Below are 13,561 nucleotides of genomic sequence, written 5' to 3' on the forward strand. Positions count from 1 at the left end.
ATAAATACATAAATGCATTAATAACATAAATGTGTACATAAATTTTTTTAAGTCAATGTACATAAATAATAATTGCCCCAGTTATTATTACTGAAATATAAACTGTATTTTGCTTCATTTCTGCATTACAAATATAACAGCTTTATAAGGAGATGTAATTGTTGGAGGCATATAAATTGGAGTCCTTTTGGGTTAAACGGGAATGGGGTCTTGTACTCCTTATGTTTATATATATTCACCCTATTTGTTAATTTTCCTAGGTCTGGGAGAAATGCATGTCTGTGTTCAGTGAAATTGTAATCCCAAGGATAGAGTTAATTAAAATAACACATCATAGGGTATTATGGTGGATGTGCTGTTTTGCTGAAACTGAAAAGGTTTTGCAGAAGTCTATTAAGCTGAATAAAAATTCTAATAGGTGGAGTATCTTGGGTGCAGGGTGAAACGCTGAGGAGAACAGAACATGTTCTCACAGTCTCTAATAAGGCCCCGGTGCACTCCAAGGGAATTGGGGAAATCGGGTCAGGTTCTGCTTCATTCTCAGTCACTCTGCAGAACGGACTGACTTCAAAGCAGAGAGGTTGGGACCCTGTGTGGGATGTGCTGCCAGGGCTGCCAGGCTGAGCTCCTGCTGCCTGAGCCCCCTGAGTCAGCGGAGCATCAGCCTCACCCAGGAAAAGTTTTCTGCAAACTGTTCACTCTTTATGAGATCAGTTCTGCAGTGGCTCTGCATATTCAAACAGGGTCTGACTGACACTGCACAGAGGGGGAACAGGGAGAATGTGCAGGTATGGAAGAGGACAGTTTTGTACCATCACAAACACATAATGCTTCACGTTTTTCATAAACTAAAGTATCTCTGGTTTCACCTACACTTCTTCGAGTGCAATTGGAGAAATCATGATAGTCTTTTATGTCAGATTAAGATCAAATTTCTTAAATATGTCTAATTTGTTTTAGTCTATATTAATCAAAGCCACTTCTTTTCCCCTCCTTTTCTTAGGGAGAAACAGCAAGTTCTTTGCAATGTTTGTTATGCAATAACCAATTTTATGCAGGACACATTCTTCTTACAGGATGTTGAAATAACAATGTCTAAGACTAATTTGGGCATTTTGGGGTACACATGAATCATAAAAAATGAAGTTCATAAGGTTTGATATGTATTCCCCAATATGAAAAACAATATTTTTGAAGTTAGCCACCATAAATCAAGTTGTCATTCTTTACTGGCTTGTGGTGCTGCACTTATATCTCACAAACCGTAAGTTTATTTCACAAGTTTGTATTAATGCATTTTGTGAGAGGCTCAGAAAAACATGATGGCAACTGTTGGCAACAGAGAAGCTGAAGAGTTGGAAAGGACTGGGTTTTAAGCCTTGTTCCTGCTTACCTAACTCTTTAATTTCAAAATCTCTTTCCTGCTCACTCATACTCGTCACATGAATGACACACACAATGCCAACAGTATGACCACATTTATCCAGCATTCTGGTTCTCCTACAATCATAACTTCTCCCTTTTAGCTTGCAAATATTTGCATTCCTTCACTGAGATGAAATTCAAGTACTCTGGTGTTTATTTGAGCAGCAATTCAAAAAGATTAGAGATGGCAGAGAAATGTCATTTGCAAGGATATGGACATGGCTGCTGCAGTAAGGCCAAAGCAAAGCAGTGTCTGGCTAAACCTCTGGCCTCACAGCCTGCCCACTCTTCCATGACTTCTGGCACAAAGCAATCCCACAGTGGCTCACTGGGAGTCCTGGCAGGATTTTGACTGAGAAAGGTTAGGTCTATATGTATATATCTGTTACGGAATTCTGAAATAGTCTGGGTTTTTTTCCCCTCTCCTCTCCCAGGCAGATTCAAAATGAAGTAGGAAGCAATGCAACTGTGGGAGCTATTTGTAAAATCAGTCAGCACTGAAATGGAGATGAATTTTATGCAGGTTTATCTCCTGTTTTCTTGATTGGTCAGAAGGCAGGCAGTGGAAACCTTTGGATGTTACTGAGGTCTCTGTTCCAGAGCTGTTCTAGTGATGGCAGAGCAGGCAGGGTTCCTTTCTCTCAGGAATGACTGCTGCTTTCAGAGCCTTTACACCCTGGTGCATATGGAAGAATGATCATACCCTGCTTGTCCAAAATAGCAGCTGCTGCCTGCAGCTGAAAATGTGCTCCTCAGACAGACAGACCTCTTTGCATGGTAATGCAGTTGTTGGATACAGAATATTTTGTAGATGAGCATGCAAAGAGGTTTTGGTCTGAAAACCTGAAAGGAAAATATGTGTTACAAATAAGCACTTCTGTGATTAGCACTCTCTGTGAAATATATACATAAAATAACATAGAGAAATAGCTCCAAATTTTCAATATTTTATTTCTTCTTGATTTTTCTCTATCTTGTTCTTCCATTTTTGGCTCAATAGTCTCAGAGACAATCTCCTGCAGGAGGATGTGGCTCTAAATACCTTTTCTGTATTGTACAATGTACAAAGGTGTACAACAATATGAAAAATTGATTTATTTTTCATCAAGCATCCAGAGTAAATGACCATATATATACATTTTGAAATGTAATTCTCACATCTGAGTGAATCCTTTGCTTGATATCCTTTTGGTTCATGCTTTTCCATGCTTTTCAACAGCCATCACACATCGTGGTGTTTAGGTTTTGTTTCCAGGCAAGCAAGAAAATTCCACAAAGAATTTACCTGTTAACATTATTCATGTGAGCCCACTTACCAAATAAGTGGGCTATTCAGAATGTAAACCAGGATGCATGTTTAGGTGTTTTAAATGCTGTTTTTACACCAGAAGGGTCTGTCTGCCGAGTGGGCTTGATCTTGACTGCCCCGAGCTCTCTGGAATAATTTCTGTGATTGCACATGAAGTCCAGCTGAGGCTGAAAAATGCTGCATGGTCCAGTTGAGTAATGGCTTGAGGGGCACAGAGAAGGCAAAAACCTCACTGACAGCTCTTGATAATCAGTCTGCACAGTAAGAATATTTTTGGCTGTTTCAAGTGGCTTTCTTCAAAGAGATCAAACATTGCTCATAGATATTCCAGGATCTAAGCGGAAAGCAAAGCTCAATAAATCATTTGCTTATTTACTCAGTGGAAATTCAGGCACAAAGATATGCTCCCGTCATTATTTTTTTCCTTTTTAACGTTAAACTGCTTGCCAAATTAGGAACGTATAGAAAATTATTATTGCTCTTGCTGAATTTTAATTTTACTTCTGAGAGAGTTCTTGGTGTTGACATTTAAAAGAAGATTTATGTTCACTTTCAGTTTCCATAAAGCTTTCTGTTTAAGAATTTGGTTTAGCTGTTGAGGAACTTAGTCTTTTGTTTGTCTTAAAGGTCATATTTTCTTGGATTTTACCTACAAAACCTTGAGGCAGGAACAATTGCATTCAGAAAGGCTACTTAATATGCTGAAATCTAAATACACATTGTAGTAAATTACAGTAAATATACAGCCAAAATTAACAGTAGCCATGAAAGTCCTTGGATTTGAGCTGTTAAAAGTCAAAAACCAGATGTAAAAATTTTTCAGGCTTTGAGCAACCTGGTCTAGTGGAAGTCCCTGTCCACGGCAGGGGGGCTGGAATGAGATGGGCTTGAAGGTCCCTTCCCACCCAAACCATTCTATGATTCTATTCTGTCACAGAATTACTGTGACAACCACTATAACCATGAGAGTTTAGCCAAAGAAATTTTAAGTCAAACACACCTGGAGAACCCAAGTGGTGAGGCCATCATTTATGCCATGTGACTTGCACACACACGTGGGTCAAGACAAAGGTGGACCTCACAACTGAGGAAAACGGCAGATGTTTAGGGAAGAGTAAACAAAGAAAAATTCTCATCTATCAGTCAACACTAAGTTAACTTTATGTTAACACGAAATGTTTGGTTTTTTCTTATGGTAATTTGAGACTTTCAATGTTGGAGAATGTTTTTAAATGTGAAATCTGTTAATAGTTCTAGTTAGGCAACTTTTTCCACTTAATACTGGGCCCAGCACATTCTTATCAAGGTTAAAATACTTCACCAAAATAGAAGTTAGTTCCTCTCTGGGTGAAATTTGAGCAGATGCAGAGTCACTGCCAGTTCTAACAGACAAGAGGCTTTTGTGCATCATCTGTATTTCATCAAGCATGAAAAATTCCCATTGAAATCAAAAGGATTTTACCCCCGGTGTCTTTGGATGTGCTGGGACTTCTGTGATGCCTGTGATCTAAAAATATACTTTTCCTCTGCACAATTGACAAGGTGTTCTGAACAGTTAAGAATTGGCAGCCGTCAGTGTCATTTGCCACCGTTTTGTAGGTGAGAAAATTGAGGGACAGAGAGGTTAAGACATCTGATGCTGATCTGTGAGAGAGATAATCCAGAGACAAAATTACTGTTCCTCTGAATGGGAACATCTCCTGATGTCAGCTGAGATAACTGTGTCTCTGCAGGCTGTGACCTTGAAGCTCATTTTTGACTCTTCTGTAGCCTCTACAAATGATGAAGAAAGAAGAATTCATTTAATTTCCTGAATTACAAAAGTAATGTGGCTCTTCTCCCTCTACAAGAAAGGACACAGCTGCTTTTTGCTAGTAGGTAGTAAAAACAATACTTTCAAAAAAAAAAAAAAGCCACAGATTTGTGGTTTTAAGGGATACAAGGACAATAATTATACCGCACTTTAACCCCTTTAGAGGATCATTAAGTGTAGTGAAATAATCCAACTTTAAAAAAAAATCACAGAATGCATAAGATACCCAGGGAAGACAGATGTCCAAACTGCTAAAGAACCATATTGACAATACCGAAACAAACAATGCATTTTCCTCGAAACAAATGAATGTGAGAACACGGTCTAATAGCCGCAGTATTAAGGTGGAAATGAGAAGACCCTGGAACTGAAGACTTCTGAGTTTCTATTACCATTTAATGTTAGACTGGAAAAGAAATATAAGCCATATTTTGGCATGACTTCCCCCTGTATGTAGATACATTTACTTTATTTTGGCATGACTTCCCCCTGTATGTAGATACATTTACTTTCAGGTGAGACTCCCCAATGTCTTTGATGGAAGCGAAACTATCCATTTCCATGCCTAAATTCTTTTATGCTTCAGCAGTTTGTTTGACTATAGCTATCATTTACACTGATGTATATTAGATAGCAAAAATATCTATTACTGGAAGGGGTGGCTGTTTCTGGTCCTCTCACCATTTCCAGCAGAAAGGAAATGCGTGTGTAAAACAGTAATGAAATATTTCTGGCCTTTCTCTCCTGTGCTTCATGCTGGAAGCCTCAGGCACACTGACAAATGATGGAGAACCTCTTTTTGGTGCCCAAAGTCATATTGTCAATTTTGTCAGCATTCCTCATTGCTGATGCCTGTGTCCTCGGTCAGTGACTTTTCCTTCCTCAGACCCTTTTGAGGTAAAAGTAATAGCAGCACCCACAGCTTTTATTTGTAAACAGTGCTCTGCTGTTTTGAATGATGGGTCTGAGCCATCCTGCTGGTAGAAATGTGAACACTTAGACCTAGACCACAAATGTGCTCAGGTGATGGATTGCAGTTAATAATTCAAAGAGAATTTGAGGCCGAATGGAATGGTAGCACATGGCTTTACCTCCTTTTTTTTGTGTCTGTGTATGGAACAGACAGCTGGCGTTCAGACTTACCTCTGCCTAAACTGAGGGGCACAGCAAATGTTTCCAAAGATATCGCTCCTGGCTCTACCAAGCTTTGCCAGGAGCTAAAATGCTGTAGAATACTTTTGCCTATAAAGGAGATATTCATCCAAAGCTGCCAAAAAAACTGTTGCAAACAGGAATTGAATTTTATTGTAGTGTTGGGATAGCATTATTAAACCTGATGTATTATTACTGATGAAAAAGCCCCCGGCAGAGAATGCATTAATTTTTCTGGTTCCTTGATTTGGAGAACGAGATCCATAAATATTACATAAATGTGTGGCCACTGTTCCTCTCCTCAAGCCATTTCTTTTTTTTTTTTTTTTCCAAATGTGTCATTTCTTTAAAGGTTATTAGGATAACATCACAAAAGAAACGCTATAGCCTTAGGAAACATAATTGAAATGATTTCTAAATTGCTGTGACCTTGTGACTGCACTTTCTCCTGATAGTAGTAACTCTATTTTTCTGAAAGTCTTGAGTGAAATATCGCTCTCGGGCTATAAAAGAAACCTCAGTTATTTCTAACAATGTGTGGAGAAATAAGGCACAAGTTTTTTTGAATGCTTCCTAGCACCCCTCAAAGAACTTCTGGATGGTGTTTGGCAGCGGGACATTCCTGGTGCTCAGCAGGGCCCATGGAATTGGGCACTTAGCACTCCCTGGGGGGATGCAAATACCTAAACTAAAATTCTCCTCCTGAAAAGGGAGTTAATGTGCAGCGTTTATTTTGAGACTCACTATGTACCTCGCCCTGCAAGTCGCTTCAATTTTCATGGTTACACTTCACTTCTTCCCAGGCAAAACTACAATTCATTGCTAAGCACCAAAGCAAACGGTTTGGCAATCCCTGAAGTGGGTTAATTCCGGGAACTGGATGTGAAAGATTTTGAAAGTATTCTTGGAGCTGATGTCCCTCTGTCCTCAGAAAGATGCTTTCCTGCTCCATACCATGGTTGTCCAAAACCCAATTTTGAATCTAATTTCTCTCAGTCAGAGCCTTGCTGCAGTAATTTTCTGATTTTTGAGTTGAATAAGGCAAAAATTCTTTTATAACTTGGATAAAATTTTCACTGAGTTTTCAGCATTGTGACTCAACACCATTTTCCATATGAACATTAGTCAGAACTTGATATAGGATAACTTGTATATTTCTGAAGCTTCAGTTTATGAAATGGATTTTCTACTAGAAATAGAAAAGGTTGTTTTGTTGTTCAGATTGATTACTCCTTCGGCAATTAGTGTGATGGGTATGTGGAGGAGGGCAGTGAATGACAAATATTCATGGCTACAAAGTTAATGCCTTGACTGATAAAACATCAGTGCACAGAAACCATTTTTTAAGAAAAATGGATAACAATCAATACTGCTGACTGTCTGAAAATTGCTCTTGCACAATCCAAATGATTAATTGCTAATTAATATGTGCTAGAACTTGGTGTGGGAACCTCAGGTAAGCACACAGGAGTTTATTGTGTGTCCATCATTGCTGTAAGAGTGATTATTTTTCCTATATGACTGTAAAAAAGTGTGTCTCTTTTTCCTTACATTTTAGAAACATTTTAAATTCTTTTGTTTACTTGTGGGGAGAAACTTGCTGTGCCTTTTCCTCATGATATGCACTGGAATACTTTTCCTTTCCAATAAATTCTGGTTTACGAGTCATAGTCAGCTTAAGAGAGGTGTTGAGCACAAGGTTTCATAGAGAAGATGTTGCATATCATATTTTATTCAGCTCAACATCAATACTTAGGAAGTCAAAAAAATCTATGACAATCTAATTTAAAATTAATATTTGAAAATCCATTTGGATGTGTCAAAAGTTCAGAAAAAAAATTACTTAATTTTTTTGTCTAATGACATTCTATCTGTCTTCGCCAGGAGCTTTGCCTAAACTTGCAGGAATTGTTCCTTAACATGAATTATGTGTATGTTCATAGCTAACAGTGGTTAGAGCATGTTCAGAAAAACAACAAACAAAGCCTTTTCAGACTGCTTGGCATTAATTCACTCATTCTCACCTATACACTTAGGAAATGAGATATCACATCTAATTTTTCACTGGGAAATTAAAAATCATACATAATAATAAATAATTTTTCCTTCACAAGCATTTGACAGAGGAGGTACACATCACCTGAAAAGGAAGCTTCTATAACAACTATTCCTTCACTTTATTTTCAGAACCAATATGTTTTTCATGTTTGATGAAAGAGAATTTATTTATTGCTGGGATGATTTATTTGCCTCTGGTTATTTATGCAGTTATTTACTTGAATATAGACTTGAGAATTCAAACAAATGTTCACTGTCCATCACAGACTTAGTTTAGAAGGATTTATCGGTATCACAAATAATTGTAAATTTAGTTCTTTTTTTTTTTCCCCCCCAACTACTGCTTTTAAATGAGTTACATTCCAGACAATCAGCTCAACACCTAAAAAAAGTGAGTTGTGAGAGAGCAATTGCTAGAAGCTTTCTGGAAATCAGGCCTTTAAAAATGGGTGTTCAGATGGTTAGAAGCTTTTAAAGCTATGTCCTTTTTCCTTCAGTGGCTTTGTCTAGAGTTAAACACAGGAGAGTCATTACAGCATCTACCTCTCAGGCCAGCAGTGATGATTTGTGGGGAAATTAGTACAGGCAGATTACTGTAAATAGGAATTTGAAGGACAAAGGACATTCTTGGTATATGGAAAGTGATAAGCCTCAGTAGGGGTAAAGGATGGCAATGAATTCCTGCAGGGAAGTAAAGACCTACTGATTGGGATGCAAATACGTGTAAGAGAACATCTTAAATCTGATTTAAACGCCCAGAACAGTTCCCAGGACCCGGTCAAATATCTCAACAAGGCTGTATAAATGAGATGTTGGTCCAAAAAGAAATTTAAATTGATCTGTCAGAAGTAGCAGCCTGTTAAGGTCTTTTATATACAACACAAAATGATAGACCAGAACAGAACCAAACCAGAAAAAACCAGTCCAGGATTTATTGTAGCATTAGTGATATGACAGGGACTATACATGGAGTATTTAATCACATGTGAGGTGCTGAGACAAAGAGTTTGTCATAGTTTCCTCTTTATGGGATACTTTTCCTGTGCCCTTTGTTTAATCCCCTTCATTTTCTGTTCCATGTGCCTTAGAATGGTAGGAGGAGCAGCTTTGTAATTGTTACATAGAGCCAAAACAGATCCATAAAATTAGAATTTTGTAGATAGAAATCTGTAAAATTAAAACTCCATAAATTTCTGTGGAAATTGGGTTATTTAGATAGTCTATAGGAAGATAGAAACACAATTAGATAAGGTAAGGAAAACTGTGTGAGGTGACTAATAATGCTTGTATGCTTTTATTCTCTACCTTATGGAATTAGCGTGACACCATAAAGAGGACTATAATTTCAGAACATGTTTCTTGGTGCTCTAATTTTACTGTAGGTGAACACATTTGTACTTCTGTGTGTGAAACAATATGTGAAGTAACAAAATGTTCTGTGATTCTTTTTATATATTTGTGTATTAGATGTATTAGGAGCCACTTTATTCAGAAGAGCATTTCTGTCCTGTGCAGTACCCAGAAACATGCTGTTCTCCTCAGATGGAGTTTAAAGGAAATTTCACTCTTTGTATTTTAAAGGGTTACGTTTGAACCATGTTTTGTTCCAAGGATGTTCATTCAATCCAACACCCAGGTAGTAGAGGCACTTTGGCACTTTTCTGATTTTCATCTTAGAGCAGCAGAGGAACCTCTCAGGTCCGAGTGCAGTCTTCCTCCTGGGACTCAAAACTGTCAGATAGAAACTCTGTGTAGCAGGAAGGAAAAACTGAGACTCACATAAAAACCACCACTTGTCTCTGCAAAGAAACTGCCTTAATAGTGGAGAATTCTTTCTCTTTGAAAGCAGGCTGAAAGCAACCAGCTTACTATGCATAGATGTCAAGCTACATTCCTCAATTTGGAAAATCAAATTGAACCAGTGGAAAAGTCTAATGCATTTTGTTTATTTAGACTACTAATACATTAGGTTGTAGAAGTTAATTAGATGGTATCCTTTGGAAGCCAGGTATTAATTAAACACTTACTAAGTGCAAGAAGAAACCAGGGTTAAATTCAAAATCATGGTGTTTAGTGAACTCTTAGTGATGCTACAAGTTGACCAAGGAACTATAAATCATCCATTACTGTATTTGATTGAACTGCTGATTAATGAAAATGTTGCTTAAGCACAGAGAAAGATTGAAAGTAAGTGCTGCCTTTTCCTTTATGTACCAAGACACTGCTGGACTTTCTTTAACCTGTTACCTATCTGAACTACAATATATTTTGTTGTGAGTTTATACTCAATTGGCTATGAAAGTTGAAAAACAAGCATAAAATAGAATTGTGTTTTACACATTAATCTAAACATTTAGTTCTTGTATCATTTCTGTTTAAAAAAAAACCAATTTGCACTTCTGAAAAGTATTTTTGCACCACTTTCTGATAACCCTGCTTGATTTGTAAGGTTATCAACAATAATAACATGGACTGGTCTTGAAGATAAGGTGTATGAAAAAAACTTACCTGGAGGCTATTTAGGTCTCTCTATCCTTCTTCTCACAGGTATCACTTTTCTGTAACTCCCTCTCTCTCTCTCCTTTTTACCTTAAGTGCTACCAATAACAATCTATCTGCTGTTCCTTTCACAGGTTCTGCTTAACATCAGAAGATGCTGTTCTCCTTTTTTACTGCTGGAATTGTGTGTATCAAGAAAGAGCAGTGGTGGTCAGCGGTGTTGCCATGGCTTTCGCGCTCCCTTAGGCAGCAAGGTAAGGCTTTCATTTCATCCTGCCTTGGACAAGGATTTTGTGGACATGAAAGTGGAACTTAAAATAAAACCTGAATTTGTTATCATATTTACTCCTCCCACTAAGTGTGTTCATATTATCTACTTGTTTTCTCTTCAGCAAGGGTCAAAGCAGTCTGGTAATGCCAGTCAGAAAAAATAACAGCTGCTTCTACAGCTCCTTCTTCTTTGGGTCATGAGGAACCAAACACCCAAAAGCTGCCTCTGAACCAGAAGGTTGGGTTTATGTGTAACTGAAAAAATGGTGCATTATTTTTCACCTTGATGTTGATTTTCACCAAGGTGTTTTTAGAGCCTCTTCTCATCTGCACTGCCTGCCAAGTGTCTCACTGAGGGATTGTGTCCTTCCGAGTGACATCAGAACACACTGGAGGTGATGTAAATATTCTCAGAAAGTTTACAGAGGAATTTTCTTCTTTCTGATGACTTTTAACATTGTTTAATACAAAAGGTTAATTGTGAGATAAGCTCCTACCTTCCTGTTTTGACTTTGCAGCTTTTGTAAAAGTGGATGATGGGAAATTGTGATGAACTTTAGACCTCAATTTCAAGCATTTCATTAAACTTTAGACAATGCAATACTTTCCACATTTCTTCTTAACGTGCATTTGTCAAACAGGTATTTATCTGCTTGTACAGCAGTGCCTCTGATGGAAAGTGGCTGGTACTGAGTGTTACTTCTCTGGCACTTTAAAGGTATAATTTATCCAATTAATAGCTTTCTTGAAAATAGTGTAGCTAAGATAACCACTGGATAATTAATATTCAGATATAAATTATTGAATAAAGGTTAAAAAGTGTGTATTATCAAAGACTATCTTCAAGTGAATTAAAATGTTCTTACAGAATAATTTTTCTAAAATAAGGTGCATAACTGGCAGTACACCAATTTAAAAATAATTTACAGAAAAAAATGTTTATAACAATTTTTCCTTTGTTTCATTAGAATCTCATTTGTTGAATTTGGTTAATCAGATTATCTTGTTTGTTCATTTTGGGTAGATGCTTTTAATAAAGAATTGAGGAAAAGAAGAGAAATAAATTTAAAGAAAACAAAGAAAGCGTAACTATGATGACTAGAACAGTTAATAATAGAAGGCTGAGAGCAGATCTGGTAACAACCTTTCCAGATTAAAATGCTGAGAAAAGGAAGGCCAAATCTTCCAACTCCATGTTTTCCAAACATGGAAGAGCATGAAATGTGTCCCATTTACACTGAGAGATACGCAATTTGGAAAAGCCTTGCAAAATATGAGACTTTGGAAAGACGATGCCTGGTCAGACCAGATGAAGGACTGGATAGGAGGAAAACAGAGAGACTCCATGATATTTCTGAACCCGCTTTCAGATCATATTTCAGTGACACCGTACCCTGAAAATCCTGATTTTCTAATTGAACACAATTTATACATTCTTGTGCTCTCTCTACTGTATTGTCTGTAAGAGACCTGTTTTGAACCTATGTATTTTCCTTCCAATGCAGACATGTGTCTTTCCTTTCTTATACCTTTTTTTTTTTCATCAGGAAGAAATTTCTTCTTCAGTCTCTGAATTTATTGAATTATATATACACAAAAAAATACAGAAGGAAATATTTACTTATGAATACAGAAATCTTATATATATAAATATATATATATAAGCAATTCGCTCAATTAATTCTGAATTTTTAACATGCAAAACCTAATAGAATTGTGATTATTTCTTCAGAAAAAGATAAAGTAATTGTCAAAATATAACAGAAACTGATTGATTCTATTACCATTGAGCAGAACGGCCATTTTTTAATAGAAATGGCTGATCTCACTACGGAAGAAAGAACCAGATGTAATAAATGTGTTCGTGACCTTATTTACTTGCTGTGACAAAGAAAATTCAATGTCCTTAAAAATAATGTATTTTCTTTCTGGTTTAATTTAATGTTAAAACTACATGGCTCAAGACAAATACACTTAGTGCATCAGTTTAATAATTGTATTGATCAGCCTGTGCTGCTAGACAATAGATTTGTCTTGTACTACTGCCTCTTGGTACTTCTATAATTTTCTACCCTCTCTATTTGCAATGTTAACTTTAAAATGTACTTAAAATACTCAGCTCTCAAGCAATTTGAAACACCAAGAATAATCAATAACCTTGGCAACAATTAGATCTCCAGTGATGTAGAAGGTCTAAAAATAGTCAATTTTGGAGGGCACACCACTGTTTTGCTGCAGTATCCCTCAATGTAATACCTAGTTTGGTGCTGCTGATTGTCACTAGTTTTGAACCAGGACCAATTAGCAGAAAAATATAAGGACACTTCTTAGATAATCAGAGGAAAAAAACCCATTGTACACATGCTTCACCTGTACATTCAGAGCAGCACACTTTGCTAGAGCATTTCTTCATACTCATAGAATAATTGAGGCAAAAAGCTCTCCACAGAGTTCTACCTGACAATAAACACAAGTACAGTTATCACTGTGACCGTGGCAAAAGCCTCTGTGTGTGTGTGATACATGTGCTGCCTCATTTTCTGCACATAAAGCACTACAATTTCTTCAGGTTAAAAGACTCAGGCACATATGACTTTCTGTGGAGCTCATGTCTCACTGCATTTAAAAAAATATAGCTTTATCTTTTTTTCTGCATGTGGACTTTGTTCTTCAGAATATTTGTATTAAATCTGTTTTTCTCTTCTGTTTATACGTGCTATTCCACTGTTTAAGTCTTCTGAACATTTGTTTGCAAAGCCAAAAAATAATTGATACTGAAATTCAAATACAATCTAAGCAACCTGCCTTCACTGCATTAAGATTCATATAAGATAGCCTCATTATACCATTCTGAGCTCTGAATCTGCACCCAAAATAAATTCAATCCATCATGAAATACTTTTTCATCTCATAATGGGCCACTAGTGAGCTGTCTTCATGTGCCAGCTGAAAGCAAACAGCCAAAAGCAAACAGCTAGAACAGGCTAAGAGTAAACACGTCGCACTAGGAGTCAGACAGGAGGCAGAGTTTTGGC

The 13,561-nt window shown here is 37.0% G+C and overlaps 1 long non-coding RNA gene across 1 annotated transcript in view; it reads left to right on the forward strand.

Moving 5' to 3' along the window:
* The window catches only part of LOC120410835, a 208,878-nt gene that overhangs the window by 58,839 nt on the left and 136,478 nt on the right, over positions 1-13,561 (forward strand). The window contains exon 2 of the long non-coding RNA XR_005603176.1: positions 10,391-10,510. This is a non-coding gene — a long non-coding RNA (uncharacterized LOC120410835). The remainder of the gene's footprint in view (positions 1-10,390; positions 10,511-13,561) is intronic.

This window comes from Corvus cornix, chromosome 15 (genome assembly GCF_000738735.6).
Source record: "Corvus cornix cornix isolate S_Up_H32 chromosome 15, ASM73873v5, whole genome shotgun sequence".
Lineage (NCBI taxonomy): Eukaryota > Metazoa > Chordata > Aves > Passeriformes > Corvidae > Corvus > Corvus cornix.